The 19,706-nt window shown below is 43.5% G+C and overlaps 1 protein-coding gene across 2 annotated transcripts in view; it reads left to right on the top strand.

Annotated features, from left to right (window-relative positions):
* Positions 1-19,706, top strand: part of LOC144754337 (ficolin-2-like) — a 308,191-nt gene that overhangs the window by 187,927 nt on the left and 100,558 nt on the right. The gene's annotated exons all lie outside the window — the stretch shown is intronic.

Here is a 19,706-nt window from a genome sequence, read left to right as displayed (position 1 = left end):
TTAACCTGTGGTTAAACGGAGATGAATGACCGCATTACTTATAAATGGAGTAGAATATGTTCCCATTCCATGAGGTTGAAATAAACTTCAAATAGAAGACTTGATTAAAAAGGGGTGTTAAATAACAAGCCCAGAAATCAATGTCATGCTTTAATAGCGCATTTGGAAGTCCATTTGGGCCCGGTGCTCCCTCTGTCTTCAATTTTTTTAAATATCTTCCCTAGGCACTAAATGTAGGTTAAGGCCTCCTTGTTGACTGATTGGAGGGTAGTTGAGCATTGTATTTCAGAGTTGCCTGCATGATTGCTGTAGATTACGGTGTTTTGTTTTGCCTCCTGGATCCTTCCACCTCCTTAGTCAATGTTGTCACCGACTTTTGATTGTAATGGCTATTCTCACTCGTCGGACTGTTTGCTGGTTAGGAATACATTGTGAGAACTTAGGGAATCCCAAGCCTCCTCCGATATCCCTGCATTTTGATGGCAACCTTGTCCCAAGACCAGCCTGTTTATTGCACCCCAAACTCTTTGTTTGGTGCTTGCTGGTTGGGAGGAGCTTGATCCATATTCCTCTTTCATACATCTTTTTTGCATTTCAACTTTCTTCTTCATAAAAAAGACTCCAGCTTTAGAGGTGAGTTTTTTTCAGATCGTTTTCCTTTTTTTGGATCAAGTGCGATTCTTCTTACTTCTCTGGTAATTTATTAGTTCCTGTAACTCCCTGGTGTACCAGCTCTGTCTAACTGGACCCCATGTAACTTGGAATTCTCAATTTTTTGAGAACAGGACTGTGCTGACTGGGAATTTTGACAGTATGTTCCTTATTAGACTTGGAAAACCAAAGGTGGTGATGGACGGAGCGTTGACAATACAAACACTCACCCCCAGTCAACTGATCTGGGTTTAATCCATCACCGTTCTTTAGCTCACTCCGCCACCCCAGTAAAGACATGGCCATATGCAAATCAGTCTGACCCTGTGCCTCATGGGAACAGTCCAGCCCGAACTGCCAAGCCATGTCTTCCCTGGACCGGAATCAAGCTTCCCAGGACCGGTTTCTGGCATTACAGCCGTCTTCAGCCGGGCTTGCTTGACTCCATTAGACTTGCCCAGGCCTCATCAAATGCTCCGCTGCGGTTTTTGTCTCTTCTCTTCTGAGCAGCACAATTTTAACCCCCTTGAGATTATAACCTGAGGGCAGTGAGGATAGTCCGTTCGTTGTGCTTAATTTAGGGATCTTGCATCTTAATTTGAAGACTTGTGGGAAGTGGTCACTTTTTGAACGGGGAATAATTTGGAATGAATTTACCCAAGTGAATAATTCTCCATTTATTAACATGTAGTCAATGCTTGATTGACTCCTCCCACTGAGAAAGGTTATTGCTGCTGGGGTGTCCACCTTTGAGGGGCTATTCACAACCTTTAGACCTTGGTTTTCCAACTTTTGGCAAAAATTGGCGGCTATATCTTGACTACTTGTGTTTTTATATTAGAGTGCTAGAGTCTTTCGCTCTCCAGGTGTGCCTGTGTTAAACAATATCTGAAGATGAACACATGTCCATAGGTAAATAAAGTTATGGGTAAAATGCGCTGTAACAAAGGTGGAAATGGAATTATAGAAGTCTAGTTACTCACCACTATAGAGTACCTGTGTGCTATTGAAAAGTGTTAGTAATCTCCCATTAAAAATATTGAATCCTTACTGAGAAGTGCAGGACCTCTACCTATTAAATTGAAGGAGTGCAAGTACTCAGTACCGGACGGTACCTTTACATATAAAGCACTATCTGTAAATAAAAATATTATTGAAATGCAGACATTAAACGCTCGATTTTATTCTTCAGAGTCGCATATTCTTAAGAAATAATGTCCCTCTGTTTGAAGTACTCAGTGTGCTTCCGTGCAAATTCTCAACACAGTTTATCCCTAGTAATAGTCCTTGAGTGAACTCATCTCCTTGTGCATTAATGACTAGATCAATGCAACCTTTATTTGTCTCTGTAAAATCAATTAAATCTTAGTTACCTACTATGGCACACAGAGGAAGCAGGCAGTCAGGCTGTATTTTTTTCCCTATCCTGTTGTCCAAAGGGGAGCGTTATGTAGGAGAGTAGGGTCTGCTTTCCTATGGTTACCCCATTTCTTTGCTTTTTGCTTTTCTGGTTTATGACTTAGAAAGGCTGTGGGCCTGCTAATCAGACCCACAGCACAGCTGTTCTCTCTCTAAATTCACACAATGTACTTTAGGTGCATTTGCCAATTGGGTATTGGGTCACTCTTGTGAGTCCCTGTATAGTGTACCATAGGTACCTAGGGCATAGGTGCACCCAAGGCCTACCAGGGGCTGGAGCATGTATTATGCCACCCCTGGCTGGCCATTAACATGAGCTGTTGGAGCTATATCACTTGCTGTCATGCACAAGATATATGTATTTGTACTGACATTTGATATTATTGCACCAAATCTTATACGTTGTACTTTGACTATTGACAGGCTTCTTTCATATTGGTACGGACAGCATCAGCAAGATGAATACGGTACAACAGTTAATTACACGGTCATTCCATGCACGCCCACTAGAAGATAAACTACAGATAAAGAGGTTAGGACCTCATCAGCCTGACCTTCAACTCCAACAAGTTACCAAGGACAGAGGAAAAAGTTACAATCGTACATTCTCCAAAACCTGGTACACAAAAGCTGATTGGCTTACAGGGTGCCCTTCAAAAAACAGACTGTTCTGCTTCCCCTGCTTGCTGTTTAATGGTGACTTTACTTGGACAAAAGAAGGCGTGTTGGACTTGAAGCATCTGTCTGAAAAAATAAAGAAGCATGCACACTCAAAAAAGCATATGGAAAACGTGACGAGACTGGGAATGTTAGGAGACGCACCGATTGAGCAGCACATCAGCGATGCATATCGACAAACAATACAGAAACACAATCAAACAGTTGATAGAAATAGACACATACTATCGAAAATAATTGATTGCATTCGTTTCTGTGGTGCTTTCGAACTGGCATTGCGAGGCCATGATGAATCGGAAGGGTCCACAAATCCTGGAATATTCATGGGTCTTGTAGATTTAGTAGCAAGCATAGACAAGGAAATGGAATCTCATTTAGCAAGTGCTACAGTCTTTAAGGGCACCTCTAAAACGATACAAAATGAACTCCTGGAGTGTATGCTAGAAATTATGAGAAGCCATATTGTCCAAGAGTTGCAAAACACAGACTTTGTGGCTATTCAGGCTGATGACACCACTGATGTGGCCACACAAACGCAGTCCGTATTAGTCTTTCGGTACCTGGACAAAGGCTATAATGTTGTGGAGCGGTTCTATAGTTTCACTCATTTAAAAAACTCCACTGCAGAAACCATTACTGCTGCTCTACTGCATCAACTCAACTTTATTTTCCCAGAGGTACATCAAAGAAAAAAACTTATTGCACAAAGCTATGATGGTGCGTCCGTAATGAGTGGAAGCCATGGTGGCGTACAGAAAAGAATTAGAGATGTCTACCCGTATGCTCATTATGTGCACTGTCATGCCCACCAACTTAATCTTATCATGCAACAGGCAGTATCGAAGATCCGAGAGACACGAATTTTCTTTAAGGATATAGGAGGCATGGCAGCATTCTTCTCACGTTCCCCAAAAAGAATGGAAGCACTTCAGGAGATTGTGGACAAAAGGGTTCCGAGGGGAGCCTCAACTCGTTGGAACTATAACGTACGTACAGTCCAACTAATATTTCAATATAGGGAGGACCTTCTGAAATGTTTTCAAGCCATAGAAACCAATGAAACCTTTGATTACACAAGTCACAGTGAAGCCCGTGGCTTTGCTAGAACTTTAAACGATAGAGAGTTTCAGTTCTTTCTATTTTTATTTGATAAGATAATGTTAAAAGTCGAGAGTTTATACAATCAGTTACAAGGACGAGACATAGATACTGTCTTTGTGAAAAGATGTACCATGGACTTTGTCGCAAGCATAAACAAAGTGAGAGATGAGGTTGACAATTTAGACAGCCAACTGCCAGCCGGTTCAATTTTTTCAAACCACAGGACAAACATCACCACTCTGGTACAAAAGGCAAAAGAGATATGTGACATTGTAATTGTACATGCACAAGACCGTTTTGCTTTCACAAAACATTTGGAGAGTGCCGCATTATTGGAAAGTACATACTTTGCCAAATATAATGAATCCTTCCCTGAGCATGCTCTGCATGCGGCTGTGGAGGCTTATCCGATGCTCAACCAAGAGGACCTGAAAAGTGAGTTGACAGTAATGTACTCAATGCCTGTGTACCAGAAGGCCACAAATGCCAGGTCTTTGCTGTCTTTAATTCATGAACTTCATATGGAAAAGACATTTACAGAGACAGTAGCTTTACTAAAAATAGTAATTACCACTCCTATGACCACCTCAGAGGCAGAACGATCTTTTTCCACTTTAAATAGGATTAAGACATTCCTGAGGAACACCATGCTTCAGGAAAGACTCAATGCATTAGCAATGCTCTCTATAGAGAGCGAGCTTGTTCAAAATATTGCTGACTTTAACATTCAAGTAATTGAAAAATTTGCTGCGCTTAAAGACAGACGTGCAGAATTTAGATACAAAAAGTAAATATGTTGAATGGTGATAGTTTGTGACCTGTTTAGTTGGTTCTTTTGTTTGCAGTTTAAATAAAAACAATCTGAGGTTCTCAGCATTGTATCTTGAAGTCTGTTATAAAGCTCTGTGGTTATACTGAATAAGCAGCTACCTATGTTATATGACAGCTTTTTAATAATGTAATACCTGCACTTTCACAATTGCTTTATTAACCTTCCTGCTTCCTCAAATTTTCTTGAAAATGCACCATTTTTCCACTAATTTTTCAAAATTTTCTCGGGGGGAATTCCCCCCGAACCCTCCTTAGGGGGTTCGGGCTCGCTCGCTACGCTCGCTCGCTACGGTGCAGTATGCTGACGAGTTTCTGCCTCACCACTTTCAAATGTCACCAGCCGCCACTGCTCAGACGTGGTTCTTATACCACTATTTTAGTATATGGTTTGTGAGGCACCTAGGGCATAACGTATACTGTGCAACTTATCGTATGCTAATTAAGTCCCTTGTATTGTACTTTTACCTCTGACCTCATAAAGAGTGTAGAGGTGTTGTGTTTAGAATAAATACATATATGTTTGATATATACCTCGTGTGGTATGCTTTCATTTGGGACTCAAGGGATTATAATTGGTAAAACAACTAGCTTAATTAGCTCTCTGAAGTCTTAGCCTGAAGACTGCTCGCCACTGCTACCCCTAGGATACCTTTCTATAAGGTTGACTTTACAACCACCATCAATAAGGGTCGATTAGACTGGTGCAAGGTGCCCACTAGAACTAGTGGACATCATATGCCAGGCTAACTTCTCACATTGGTGTGCAGCAGATGGGATAAGAGCTTGCATTGTTTTACCAAATAATCTTGAGAATATCATTTGAAAAATCACATCAAGGTACCTGTAGGTGCACATGAATCAAGACTTATAATACATACGTTCTACTGAACTTAGCAATTGTAGGTGGTAAGGGCTTAGCACACCCTGACTAAAACTTCGAGAGAGGTTCTAGTAGGAAACAAGTAGTGTAGGTAGGTGCACACACCACACCTCACTAGTCATGGCTTTAAAAGCAGGGCCTAGTGTGCCTCTGCAAGAAGACAGCCCAGTGCTGCCTTCTAAATAGGACACATTCACTTTTCAAGAATTGAGAAACTTGTGTGCCATAAGAAAATTAAAGCAAGGACAGAGTCCAACCACCCAACACCTGGTAGATATCTTAGTGATAGATGATGTAGCAAAAGCATCAGATCCAGATACCCATGGTAGTAGGGAGGGGGCATCCTTCATCAGAGGAAGATCCTAGTGGGGCAGCCCCACTGGTATCTGAGGATGATGAGGATGTAGGCCAGGAGGAGGTTCCTGAACCTATTCTGGTTGTGATAGGACTACCGGAGGGTGGGGATGGCCTAGGAAGGCCTCCCTCCATCCCTCCAAGTAGGCCTAATGTTGTGCCCAGAAGACACAGATCTCTTTCAGAAGAATCTGGAAATTCTGACTCATCAGCAGGGTCCTCTGCCTCAGCTCAAAGGAGAAGAACTGCCCCTCAGAGAAGAGAGCACGAAGCTAAAATGAGAGAAGTCAAGCTTAGGATCAGGAGGCAAGAAGTTGCCCGGGCCCAAGACACCCTGGCTCTTGAAAGAGAGAGAAAATTGTGTGGGCTAGAGCCCACTGGTGGCAGCAACATCCCTAGTGGTAGGGATAGGTCTCATGACCATAGAAATCTGAACAAGATTGTCCCTCCTTATCAGATTGGGGATGACATCCACAAGTGGATAACTGCTTTGGAGAGGGCCTGCAAAGTACAGCAGGTACCCCAGAGTCAGTGGGCAGCAATCTGGTGGCTCTCTCTTGCAGACAAAGGTAGAGACAAGCTCCTCACTGTTAGAGAAGAGGATGCTGACAACTACAGTGTCCTGAAGAGTGCTCTAATAGATGGGCTTGGCCTAACCACTGAGCAGTACAGGTTGCTGTTCAGAGACACCCAGAAGACACAGACTCAGGACTGGACAGGCTTTGTAGATTGTGCTACTAAGGCTCTGGAAGGCTGGTTACTGGGCAGTAAAGTAAGTGACTATACAAGATTGTATAACCTTATAATGAGATAACAGATTCTTAATAATTGTCAGAACCAGTTATTGCATCAACAACTGATTGACTTTGATTTGACCTCTCTACAAGAATTGGGTAAGAGGGCAGACAAATGAGTCAGAACCAGGGTAAAGCAGAAGGTACAGAACCAACGTGGTAACCAGAAGAAGCAAGACCAAAAGGGTGGGGAGAAAGCAAAAGACCAGAAGTCTTCTCAAGGTCCCCAAAAAGCTTCTAATGGTGGGGGTTCCCAACAATCCAAAAAGAAAGAAGGTCCAAAGAAACCCTGGTGCAATATTTGTAAAGTTAATACTCACTGGACCAGTGAATGCGCCAAGAAGGAGACAGCTCCAACACCATTGCCCCTAAGGCAACTGTTTCCCCTAGTTCAGCTCCAAGTGGTGATTCTCAACAGAAGGGTGTAGTAGGGTTAACCCTGAGAACTGAGATGGACTCTGGCCTAGTCAGAGTACCAACTCAAGCTGTTTTAATCTATGATGGAGGCATGGATATGTCCTTCCATGTGAGTCCCAATAACTTGGGCAAGTACAGACAAACTCCTTTAGTCAATAAGAAAGAGGCTCAGGCCTACAGGGACACAGGGGCTAGTGTCACCATGGTGATACCTGACTTTGTGGACCCTGGACAGATCATACTAGGTGAAACTTACCTAGTGACCAATGCTAGCAATGTCACTACCACACATGATATGGCAGTTGTTAATTTCTGCTGGGGAGGGGTAACTGGCCTTAAGAAGGTTATTGTTGGCTCAGACCTCCCTGTAGAATGTTTGCTTGGCAATGACCTAGAGACTTCAGCCTGGTCTGAAGTGGAGTTTAGGACACATGTAGAAATGTTGGGCATCTCAGCACATGTTCTTGCTGTGACTAGGTCACAGGTCAAACATTGCAACACTGAACAGGCACTGGATTCTGGAATAATGGACCATTTGCCTACCAGGAAAAGGAGCAGTAGGGTTAAGGCTTTGCCTTCCCCCCTACCTCAGGATGAGGATCAGCCTTCTGAGGAAGCTGATTGTGAGCCTTAAGAAGGAACTGTCCTAGAAGAGCTTGAGCCTGATAAGGTTGAGTTTCTTGGGACAGGGGGACCATCCAGGGCAGATCGAAGGCAGGCGCAGTTGGACTGCCCTTCTCTTGAACCCCTCAGACAGCAAGCTGCTGCTGAGGCTGCAGGGAATGCTGGTGGAACCCATAGAGTCTATTGGGATGAAGGGCTCCTGTATTCAGAGGCTAGAGACCCCAAGCCTGGTGCTTCCAGGAGGTTGGTCATACATTTGGCATTCAGGGGCTTCCTTTTGACACTAGCCCATGATATTCCCCTTGCAGGACATCTTGGCCAGAACAAAACTTGGGACAGGTTTGTCCCTCACTTTCACTGGCCCCACATGTCAGAAGACACCAAGGAGTTCTGTCACTCCTGTGTTACCTGCCAAGCCAGTGATAAAGCAGGCAGCACTACAAAGACCCCCCCTTATACCACTACCTGTGGTGGGGGTTCCCTTTGAAAGAGTTGGGATTGACATTGCTGGACCACTGGATCCCCAAACAGCCTCTGGGCACAGGTTTATTCTGGTGGTAGTGGACCATGCCACCAGATACCCGGAAGCTATTCCCCTTAGGACCACTACAGCACCTGTTGTGGCAAGAGCCCTCTTGGGAGTTTTCTCAAGAATGGGTTTCCCTAAGGAGGTTGTATCAGACAGAGGTGCAAACTTCATGTCTAGTTACCTGACTGCAATGTGGAAGGAGTGTGGAGTGAACTATAAGTTCACCACATCCTTTCACCCACAATGCAATGGTCTAGTTGAAAGGTTCAACAAGACCTTAAAGGGTATGACTAAGGGTCTCCCAGAAAAGCTCAGGCGGAGATGGCATATCCTACTACCCTGCCTTTTATTTGCTTACAGATAGGTCCCACAGAAGGGGGTTGGCTACAGCCCTTTTGAACTTTTATTTGGGCATCCTGTAAGAGGACCCCTTTGTCTGGTAAAGGAAGAATGGGAGTTACCTCTAAAACTTCCCAAGCAAGACAATGTGGACCATGTACTTGGTCTCCGCTCCCGGATGGCAGAGTACATGAAAAAGGCATCCAAAAACCTTGAGGCTAGTCAGGAATTGCAAAAGGCCTGGCATGACCAAAAGGCTGTACTGGCTGTTTACCAGCCAGGACAGAAAGTGTGGGTGTTGGAGCCAGTGGCCCCAGCACCTCTCCAAGAAAAGTGGAGTGGACCCCACACTATTGTTGAACAAAAGGGAGAGGTTGCCCATCTGCTAGACCTTGGAATTCCCAGGAGCCCCCACAGGGTGCTTCATGTCAACAGACTGAAACCATATGTTGACAGGGCAGACATGAGCTTGCTCATGGCTACTGATGAAGGACAGGAGCAAGAGAGTGACCCTCTCCCAGACCTGCTCTCTCGGAAACCTGATGATGGTTCAGTTGATGGTGTAGCCTTGGCAGGCAGCCTCACTGACCAGCAGCAGAGTGACTGTAGACAAGTTCTGCAGGGTAAACAGTCAAAATATCGAGTAAAAAATATCAAATGGACATAATATCGAGTTTAAAATATAGAATGGACAAAATATCGAATGGACAGAATATAGACATCAAAAATATCGTTTTTAATGCAAGTAATGTAATATTGAATGTTAAAAATATAGAAAGTTAAAATATCGAAGTATATAATATAGGTTATTAAAATTATCGAATTTTTAATATCGAATTTTTTATAGTGTTTTTTATGGTATTATATGTGTGAAAAGTGTGTATTTATGTTATAATTTATTTAATTAATGAATCTTGTTTTTTTAATTTTTGTGTAATTTAATTCTGTAGCGGGTTGTGGGTTTATGGGGGAATAGGGTGGGAAGTAATTTAATTATAATTAATTAAATATGTACATTTATTTATTGGTATTCATTTTTAATTAATTGTTAATTAATTTATATTTGGTAATTAATTCAATTTTAATTGGCAATTAATTTTAATTAGTTGATTAATTGTTAATTATGTTAATTTTACTAATTTATTTTCTGTAGCGGGTTGTGGGTTTATAGGGGAATTGGGTGGGAAGTAATTTATTCATGATTAATTAAATATGTAAAATTATTTATTGGTATTTATTTAGAATGAATTGTTAATTAATTCTTTATGAGTAATTAATTAAATTTTAATTGCCAATTAATTTTATTTAATTGATTAATTGCTAATTATGTTAATTTTACTAATTTATTTTCTGTAGCAGGTTGTGGGTTTATAGGGGAATAGGGTGGGAAGTAATTTATTTATAATTAAATAAATAATTCCATTTATTTAATTGTATTTAATTTGAATTACTTGTTAATTAATTTTTAATTGTTAATTAATTAATTGTTAATTTGTAATTAATTTGTAATAATAGGTAACTAATTGTAATAATTAATTTTATTTTGTTATTTTAATTGATTAATTATTATATTATATTAAATTGGTAATTACTTGTAATAAATTTTTTATAGATATTAATTTATATTTTTTTTAAATAATATATACGTATTTACTTTCCCTACTGTTGCACTCTCTGGAGTGGGAATAGTACTTTTTACCCCTACGCTATCCAACGCTTTCCCTACTGTTGCACTCTTTGGAGTGGGAATAGTAATTTTAACCCCTACGCTATCCACTGCTTTCCCTACTGTTGCACTCTTTGGAGTGGGAATAGTAATTTTAACCCCTACGCTATCCAACGCTTTCCCTACTGTTGCACTCTTTGGAGTGGGAATAGTAATTTTTACCCCTATGCTATCCAACGCTTTCCCTACTCTTGCACTCACTGGAGTTGGAATAGTAATTTTTACCCTTACGCTATCCAACGCTTTCCCTACTGTTGCACCCACTGGAGTTGGAATAGTAATTTTTACCTCTTTGCTATCCAACGCTTTTCCTACTGTTGCACTCACTGGAGTGGGAATAGTAATTTTTACTCCTGCGCTATCCAACGCTTTCCCTACTGTTGCACCCACTGGAGTGGGAATAGTAATTTTTACCCCTACGCTATCCAACGCTTTCCCTACTGTTGCACCCACTGGAGTGTGAATAGTAATTTTTACCCCTACGCTATCCAACGCTTTCCCTACTGTTGCACTCACTGGAGTGGGAATAGTCATTTTTACCCCTATGCTATCCAACGCTTACCCAACTGTTGCACTCACTGGAGTGTGAATAGTAATTTTTACCCCTACGCTATCCAACGCTTTCCCTACTGTTGCACTCACTGGAGTGGGAATAGTAATTTTTACCCCTACGCTATCCAACGCTTTCCCTACTGTTGCACTCTTTGGAGTGGGAATAGTAATTTTTACCCCTACGCTATCCAACGCTTTCCCTACTGTTGCACTCACTGGAGTGGGAATAGTAATTTTTACCCCTACGCTATCCAACGCTTTCCCTACTGTTGCACTCTTTGGAGTGGGAATAGTAATTTTTACCCCTACGCTATCCAACGCTTTCCCTACTGTTGCACTCTTTGGAGTGGGAATAGTAATTTTTACCCCTATGCTATCCAACGCTTTCCCTACTGTTGAACTATTTGGAGTCGGAATAGTAATTTTTACTGCTACGCTATCCAACGCTTTTCCTACTGTTGCACTCATTGGAGTGGGAATAGTAATTGTAATACTCTTGCTATGCTACGGTAATAATATTGTATATTTTTTAATAATATTATGTTAATATATATATATATATATATATATGTTTAAAAAAAATGTTATTATTATTTTTTATAACTTAAATTCATTAGTTAATAATTTTACGGTTATTTAAGTATTTTTAAGTATATTTTAGTTCTTTATTTTTAATATTAATTTAATTTTACATTAATTTTAATAAATTCGATATTTTTACAAAGTACATATTTTTAAACGATATTTTTGATTCAATATTTTTGTACTTACCTGTTTGTAGATAGGACTTTGATATTTTTGTAGTCGATATTTTAGAGTCGATATTTTAAATGCCTATATTTTTGTAGTCGATATTATGTCAGTGATCCGTTCTGCAGACATACATACATATGTTTTCACTGACTCCAAGTCAGACTACCTGGTGCACTCATGAAGTGGACAATGGGGACAGTCTGCCTGTTAAAAGTAAAATTTACGGGCAACTCGATTATGTCAGGGACTGTATCAGGACAGAAGTCCAGAAAATTTTGGAACTGGGAGTAATTGAACCTTCAGATAGCCCTTGGGCTAGTCCAGTAGTTCTAGTGCCAAAACCTCACACTCAGGGTGGTAAGAGAGAGATAAGGTTTTGTGTAGACTACAGAGGTCTCAATGCTGTCACTAAGACAGATGCCCATCCAATACCCAGAGCAGATGAGCTCATAGATAAGTTGGCCTCAGCCAAATATCTGAGTACATTTGATCTGACAGCTGGCTACTGGAAAATCAGGTTAGCTGAGGAGGCCAAGCCAAAGACAGCATTTTCAGCCCCTGGTGGACATTATCAGTTTGGGGTAATGCCCTTTGGCCTGAAAAATGCACCTGCCACATTTCAAAGGTGGGTGAACAAAGTCCTCTCAGGCCTGGATGACTACTGTGCAGCTTATCTAGATGATATTGCTGTCTTTAGCTCCACCTTGGAAGATCACCTGATCCACCTGAAAAATGTTTTGGAGGTCCTGAAAATGGCAGGCCTAACTATCAAGGCTATCAAGTGCCAGATAGGGCAGAGTCAGGTTGTGCACCTGTGCCACCTTGTAGGTGGAGGCCAGGTTCAACCATTGCAGAGCAAAATCCAGACCATAATGGACTGGAGTGTTCCAACCACCCAGACTCTGGTCAGAGCTTTCCTGGGCCTGACTGGGTACTACAGGAGATTTGTCAAGGGGTATGGTTCCATTGTGACACCCCTTAATGACTTAACTTCTAAAGGAATGCCCAAGACAGTTCAGTGGACAGCCAGCTGTCAAAAGGCATTTGATGACCTGAAGCAGGCCATGTGCACTGCTCCCATTCTGCAAAGTCCAAACTACTCCAAAGAATTAATTGTTCAAACAGATGCTTCTGAGTTGGGGGTAGGGACTGTGCTATCACAATTGAATGAAGAAGTTCAAGACCAGCCAGTAGCTTTTATAAGCAGAAGGCTGACCCCTAGAGAGAAACGTTGGTCAGCTATTGGGAGGGAGGCCTTTGCTGTGGTTTGGGCCCTGGAGAAGCTGAGGCCATACTTGTTTGGTACTCACTTCACAGTTCAGACAGACCATAAGCCCCTCTTGTGGCTAAAACAGATGAAGGGTGAAAATCCCAAACTGCTCAGGTGGTCCATTTCCCTACAGGGGATGGACTTTACAGTGGAACATAGACTTGGGAGTAACCATGCCAATGCAGATGGACTCTCCAGATATTTCCACTTACAACATGAAAACTTAACTGGTCAAGGTTAGTTTAATGTCCCTGCGTTGGGGGGGGGGGGGTTGTGTAGGAGAGTAGGGTCTGCTTCCTATGGTTACCCCCATTTTTTGCTGTGATTCTCTGGTTTTTCGACTTTAGTGTGGCTGTGGTCCTGCTAATCAGGACCACAGCCTAGCTGTTTTCTCTCTAAATTGATACCATGTACTTTAGGTCCATACCAGATTGGTTACTGGGTCACCCTTGTGAGCCCCTGTATAGTGTACCCTAGGTACCCAGGGCATAGGTGCACCCTAGGCCTACCAGGGGCTGAAGCATGTATTGTGCCACCCCTGGTTTGTCTTCCAAACTGACACCACAGGTCTGTACTCACAGCCTGGGTAAGGTGGTGTAATTACCGCTTACTTAGATATAGTATCCCTATATCCATATACCTATATAGATACATATACACCTATATTTCCTTTGAGAGACTCGTTTTATTTTATTTTGGTAATTTTAAAGCACAGCCTTTTGCTTCCAGGCATTATCACGCTCTCATGCTGTTTCAGCGCAGAAGAATACTTGCTGACGCTATCTAACACAGGTGAGCAGCAGCCACATTGGGGGAAAGGAAGGGTGCCGCTCTAGTAGCTGGCCGCCTCCCGCCCTCCCAGGCTATTTATTCCATCCAATAGCGCGAGCGCGCTGATCCAACCACGATCTTACCCCTGAGGCGGAAGCCGGGGGCTCTGTTCTCTATTAATCAGTGTGCATTTTATTTCCTTTGTGAGACTCGTTTTATTTTATTTTGGTAATTTTAAAGCACAGCCTTTTGCTTCCAGGCATTATCACGCTCTCATGCTGTTTCAGCGCAGCAGAATACTTGCTGACGCTATCTAACACAGGTGAGCAGCAGCCACATTGGGGAAAGGGAAGGGTGCCGCTCTAGTAGCTGGCCGCCTCCCGCCCTCCCAGGCTATTTATTCCATCCAATAGCGCAAGCGCGCTGATCCAACCACGATCTTACCCCTGAGGCGGAAGCCGGGGGCTCTGTTCTCTTTTAATCAGTGTGCATTTTATTTCCTTTGTGAGACTCGTTTTATTTTATTTTGGTAATTTTAAAGCACAGCCTTTTGCTTCCAGGCATTATCACGCTCTCATGCTGTTTCAGCGCAGCAGAATACTTGCTGACGCTATCTAACACAGGTGAGCAGCAGCCACATTGGGGGTAGGGAAGGGTGCCGCTCTAGTAGCTGGTCGCCTCCCACCCTCCTCACATCCTGGATATAAGACGTACCTCATCCCGTCCGCAGAGCGGGCGGGCGCAGCGGGCGCGCCAAAGGCAAGCCCGTCTGCGCCCGTCCGCGCCGGGACCGGGCCCAGGGCCACCCCCCCTGGTTCGAAAGAGCCGGAAGACAGACGGACGTATTCCAGATCCACTCTGTTAGAGCTGCGCCCACCTCCCATTAATTGTATCAGAAATGATTTAGATTGTGTGGTAACCCTTCCTCAACCTAGCTGCCCTCGCTGTCAATTTGCCATTCCCTTTACAAATGGTAAGGTGAAATTGAATTCTAAAAATACCTATAAAACAACCACGATTAGCTTAGCTCTAATTAACGCTCGCTCGGTGGGAAAACACATACAGGAGATAGCGGACCTTATCTTGGATAGGAACTTAGATATCCTCCTTATTACAGAAACTTGGATGGATGATACGTCGGACCCGGACCTTGTGATCGCGGTCCCGTCAGGATATAAGGTTTATCGTCAAGATAGAAAGGGTAAAAGAGGAGGAGGGTTGGCGATAATTGCCAGGGATAGCTACACAGTAAGGACCTCCTCTATTCCTACCTCATGTTGTGAAGTCCTACATTTTAATATCAAGCTAACTGCTAGCTTTAACTTCAAAGGAGTGTTATTATATCGACCTCCAGGAGCAAGGACAGGCTTCCTCTCTAATCTTGGCTTGATACTGGAGCCTTTGGTGGCTGAAGATTCTTGTACAGTTATGGGTGACTGGAATTTTCATTTAGATCAGTTTGATCAGAAAGAAACACACTCCCTATTAACAGATATGGAAATGTTGGGGCTTGATCAACTGGTTACTTCTCCCACTCATGAGGCCGGGCATATATTGGATGGCGTTTTCTCTAATCTGGAGGGCCTCTCAATAACAGATATCCTCCCTTTGCCTTGGTCGGACCATTATGCCATCTTAATCAGCCTATCTGTTAAGGAGACCCCAATTCAAAGGGCAACTATTACTAAACCAAAATCCTTTAAGGTCTGGGAAGAGTTAAACAAAGCAGACCTGAAAGAGTTATTAGATAGTACTCGCCCCACTCTATCCATGGACCCTAAGACTGCCACCCTTCAATATCAAGAATGGCTAGGGCATGCTACCCATTCACTAGTACCCATAAAAACGGTGTCCATAAATAGAGCTACCCCTTCGGCACCATGGTTTACGAATGATTTAAGAAAACAAAAACAAATCTGCAGGAACAAGGAAAGGCACGGGAGAAAAGCTTATAGCTTAGAGAGCAAAATCAGCTACAAGGAAACGCTCGCAATCTACAAAGCTATGATTGCCGAGGCTAAGAAGTTCTTTACCGAACAAATAGATAAGGCAAAAAACTCTAGTAGACAACTCTACAAGATTACAAAACAATTGGTGGGAAGTACCCCCGATTTAGCTCCAACCCCCTCTCAATCACTATGCGATGAGCTGGCACATTTCTTTTTTTCGAAAGTAAACAATATATATCTGGCTTTCTGTTAAAAAATGGATGTCTCCTTGAATACCAGTTGCCGCACTGTTTCCCACCCCTCACTACTGCAATTTACAGATCTCACGGACGACCAGACAATGGAGATCATCTCAGCCATTAAAACAGGCTCAGCCCTAGAACCCTGCCCTTTTAAAGTCCTGCCTCCGGTTATGGACTCTTTGGTTACGGTGATTGCACAAGTATGTAATACCATGTTCGGATCTGGGATCTACCCAGATATACTGAAAAATACTCTCTTAAAACCATTGTTAAAAAAACCAAACCTGGACAGGGATGAGTTAAAAAACTACCGACCTATAGCCAGCCTTCCTTTCTTAGCAAAGGTAGCTGAAAAAGCCATGAATCAACAGCTTGCATATTTTATGGAGGAACATCACCAGCTGGATAGTACCCAATTTGGATTCCGTAAATTCCACGGTACGGAAACGGCACTAATCAAGGCAGCTGATGACATTAGAGTCATTCGGGACCAGGGAGGAACATCCGTCCTGGTGCTGCTTGATTTATCTGCCGCCTTCGACACGGTCGACCATAAGAGTCTAGTCGACCATGTCGAAAAAATGGGTATCCAACTGCTGGCAAAGGATCTGCTGGCATCATTTCTGGCCGACAGGACGCAGATGGTCACTCTAGGATCCTATCAATCAGCTCAGTTGTCGCTGCCGTGTGGGGTTCCTCAAGGCTCATACCTAAGTCCGACACTTTTTAATATCTATGTGTCGGACCTGGCTAAACTCATCAAAGCCCATGGGATGAGCCTAACCTCATACGCAGATGACACGCAGCTGGTTTTGGCCATAAAAAAGCGACGGAGACAGGGTGGCGGAACGTTTTCGAGGAGGTATGCTAGCAATTGGGGACTGGATGGCCTCCAATTGCCTTAAATTAAACTCTGAGAAAACGGAGGTGGTCATCTTTGGACCTCTTTCACCAGGATGGTTTCCGGCTTGGTGGCCAGCACCTTTTGGAGCTCCTCCCAAGCCAGCTTCGAAGGTGAGGAACCTGGGAGTGACATTTGATGATGGCCTTAATTTCATGGCCCATGCTAGGAAAACAGCAGCTAAAGCCTGTCATAAATTAAAACTGATAAGGAAAATTATCCCTTTCTTACCAGACACAGCTGGAAAAACCTTGGTGGTTGCCTTAGTTTTATCATCCCTGGATTACTGCAACAGACTATTCGCAAATTGGCAGATTCGAGTGATCAATAAACTGCAAACCATTCAGAATGCGGCGGCCAGACTCTTTTCTGGAACATCTAGATTTAAATCTGTTGCAGATATAATAAGGAGTTATCACTGGCTGCCGATTCGTAATCGAATCAAGTTTAAGACTTTATGCATAGTTTTAAAGCACTACACAATCAAGGTCCGCAATTTCTCAGGGATCAGTTAACCCCATACACTCCCCACAGAAATCTTCCTTCTGCCACCTTGAATCAGTTAGCGGTGCCACGAACAAAAACAGTTACCTGGGGTGACCGCCGATTTATGGTGTCGGCCCCTAAGCTATGGAACACTCTACCACAGCCCATTAGGACCAGTCCCTCACTCATGCTCTTCCAGAAGCGCCTAAAGACCTGGCTTTTTAACCAATAAAACTGTAGCGAAAACACTACTTGAAGATCGTGGTTGGTTTAGCACCGAGATGCCTACGGGTATTCGTTCGCGCTCAATAAATTTCAATAATAAATAAATAAATAAATAAGCCACTCCTAAGGTAGACCTCGACAATTCTGGAGGTAGAGTGCTTGGTTTTATGTGAGAGGGTGCCCTAGCATGAGCTGAGCCCCTCTGCAGCTCTTGGAACCATCTCCTTATAGCTGTTCTATGATATAGCCATACCATATACTCTTAAGTGCATTATAATCCTCGCGGTTAATGCTAACTTTGATTTGGCTTTATCAAAACATGTTGTGTAAGGTGTCAAACACTTTGGAATACTACGCCCCCGCCCCCCTTGGTGGAGGGGGTAGCATTCCACCCTTCTAGAGGGAGAAGACATGTAGTTACTGTTAAACCCGGTTAAAGTTAAACAGAGCCCCAGAATCACAAAATGGATGCTGCTGCCACAGACACGAGTCAGCCCTCCTGCTGCTCAATGAAACTCCGGCAGAGGAGGCCTGGACAATAGGTTTCCTGTCCAGGGAGGTGCTGGCACCTCCCCAGACAGGCTTTAGTGTATTGGGGAAGGGAGGGCTGCATTCAGTGAATGCTTTCCAGACACTGCCTGGGGCACACAAGGTGCTCCATGCATTTCCCAGTTTAAACCGGTTGCTGGGGCACTCTGCCCCAGCTCTGGCGCAAAACTGGAGAAAGGAAAAGGGGTATCGCCACCCCCTCCCCAGGTCCATCCATAGGAGGGACCTTAAAGTTAGTCCAGCCCCTAAACTTAGTATAAGTAAAGGATCCAAGTCCCCAGGACTTTAGATTACCCTGGACGAAACTCTGAAACATATATCCTGGGCCTTCGACATTCCATTTCGACTGGAAGACAAAAGACATCTCCCTTGAGGTCAAGGACTGACCACCCTGTTCAAACAGGCACCAACAGCAACTTTGTTGGTCTGCATTTTCAAGGCTCCTGCCAGATCCTGAAGATTCAGTGACACAGGACATGCACTTCCAGGCATCGCTGACACTGACCTTCCCTCACAGCAAAGCTGAGACCTGTGGCGGACACGAGAGACGTGGGACCGGAACTCTTGGACATCCTGCATTTTGCAAGCTGCACTCACTTCCTGAGGTATTCCGAAGTTTTGCATTCGGGTGCTTGAAGCCCCAACCCAGAGCACCATTTGCACTGAAGATCAGAGGTCCACACTCCACGAGTGTCCTGTGGGCCCGCTTTTGCATTTCTGCTTGATGCATCTTTTCGGTTCCTAGTCCGTTGGCTAGTGAGCACCCAAGAAGACCAAACTTAAAACTACTTTACTTTCCTGATTGCTCCAGGTTTGCTCCAACTTCTCCCCAAAAGAGAAGTTCCATAGACTTTGCTGGTCTGCACCGAAGCCGATCTCAATATCTTGCGTGGATTGCGATTGCCAAGGCTTGTTGGGTCCAATCTGGATGCCGACACCGCAGTCAACTAGATCCTTTGTAGGACAGCTCGAATCCAGCTCCTGGTAATCGTCGACACCTCCTGGACCTCGTGGCTGAAGAGACAATCTTCACCTTTTCACCATAAATCACCCGACATTGGCTGGCAGCTTTCCATTGCCATCCTAGTCACTGGCAAGTGACCCAGACTCTGTCCCGCCTGCTTTCAGGTTCTTCAGATCTTCGATCCACCCTTGGATCCACCTGGACACTTTTCCTACGGTCGCCTGCAGCACTTCTTTTCAGATCTCCGCTGAAATCAACGACGAAACCCGACACCAAAAGGCACCTATGCACCCGGCTTCCATGGGTGAGGTAACACGAGTACTCTGGTAGTCTCAAGGGTATTGGCCCTCTTAGTGTCTAAGTCTAAAAGGGTTCCATCATAGTTCATTCAGAAGTGTCCTTAAATTGTAAAATTGTAACTTGTTTGTTTCCCATTGAAAGTCAATGGTAACCTGCGGCTGTGTTTAGACACTGCACGCTTCTCGCGTGGGCCTCCTACTTTCTAACCCTTGGTTTTTCCTAGAAGCCCCAGTGATTTCACAGGCCCTAGGCCTGCTTTCTATCTTAGACGTGGTTCTTATACCACTATTTTAGTATATGGTTTGTGAGGCCCCTAGGGCATAACGTATACTGTGTAACTTATCTTATGCCAATTAAGTTCCTTTTATTGTACTTTTACCTCTGACCTAATGAAGATTGCA

This window comes from Lissotriton helveticus, chromosome 5_1, assembly GCF_964261635.1.
Source record: "Lissotriton helveticus chromosome 5_1, aLisHel1.1, whole genome shotgun sequence".
Classification (NCBI taxonomy): domain Eukaryota; kingdom Metazoa; phylum Chordata; class Amphibia; order Caudata; family Salamandridae; genus Lissotriton; species Lissotriton helveticus.
This window is presented reverse-complemented; position numbering and strand designations above follow the sequence as displayed.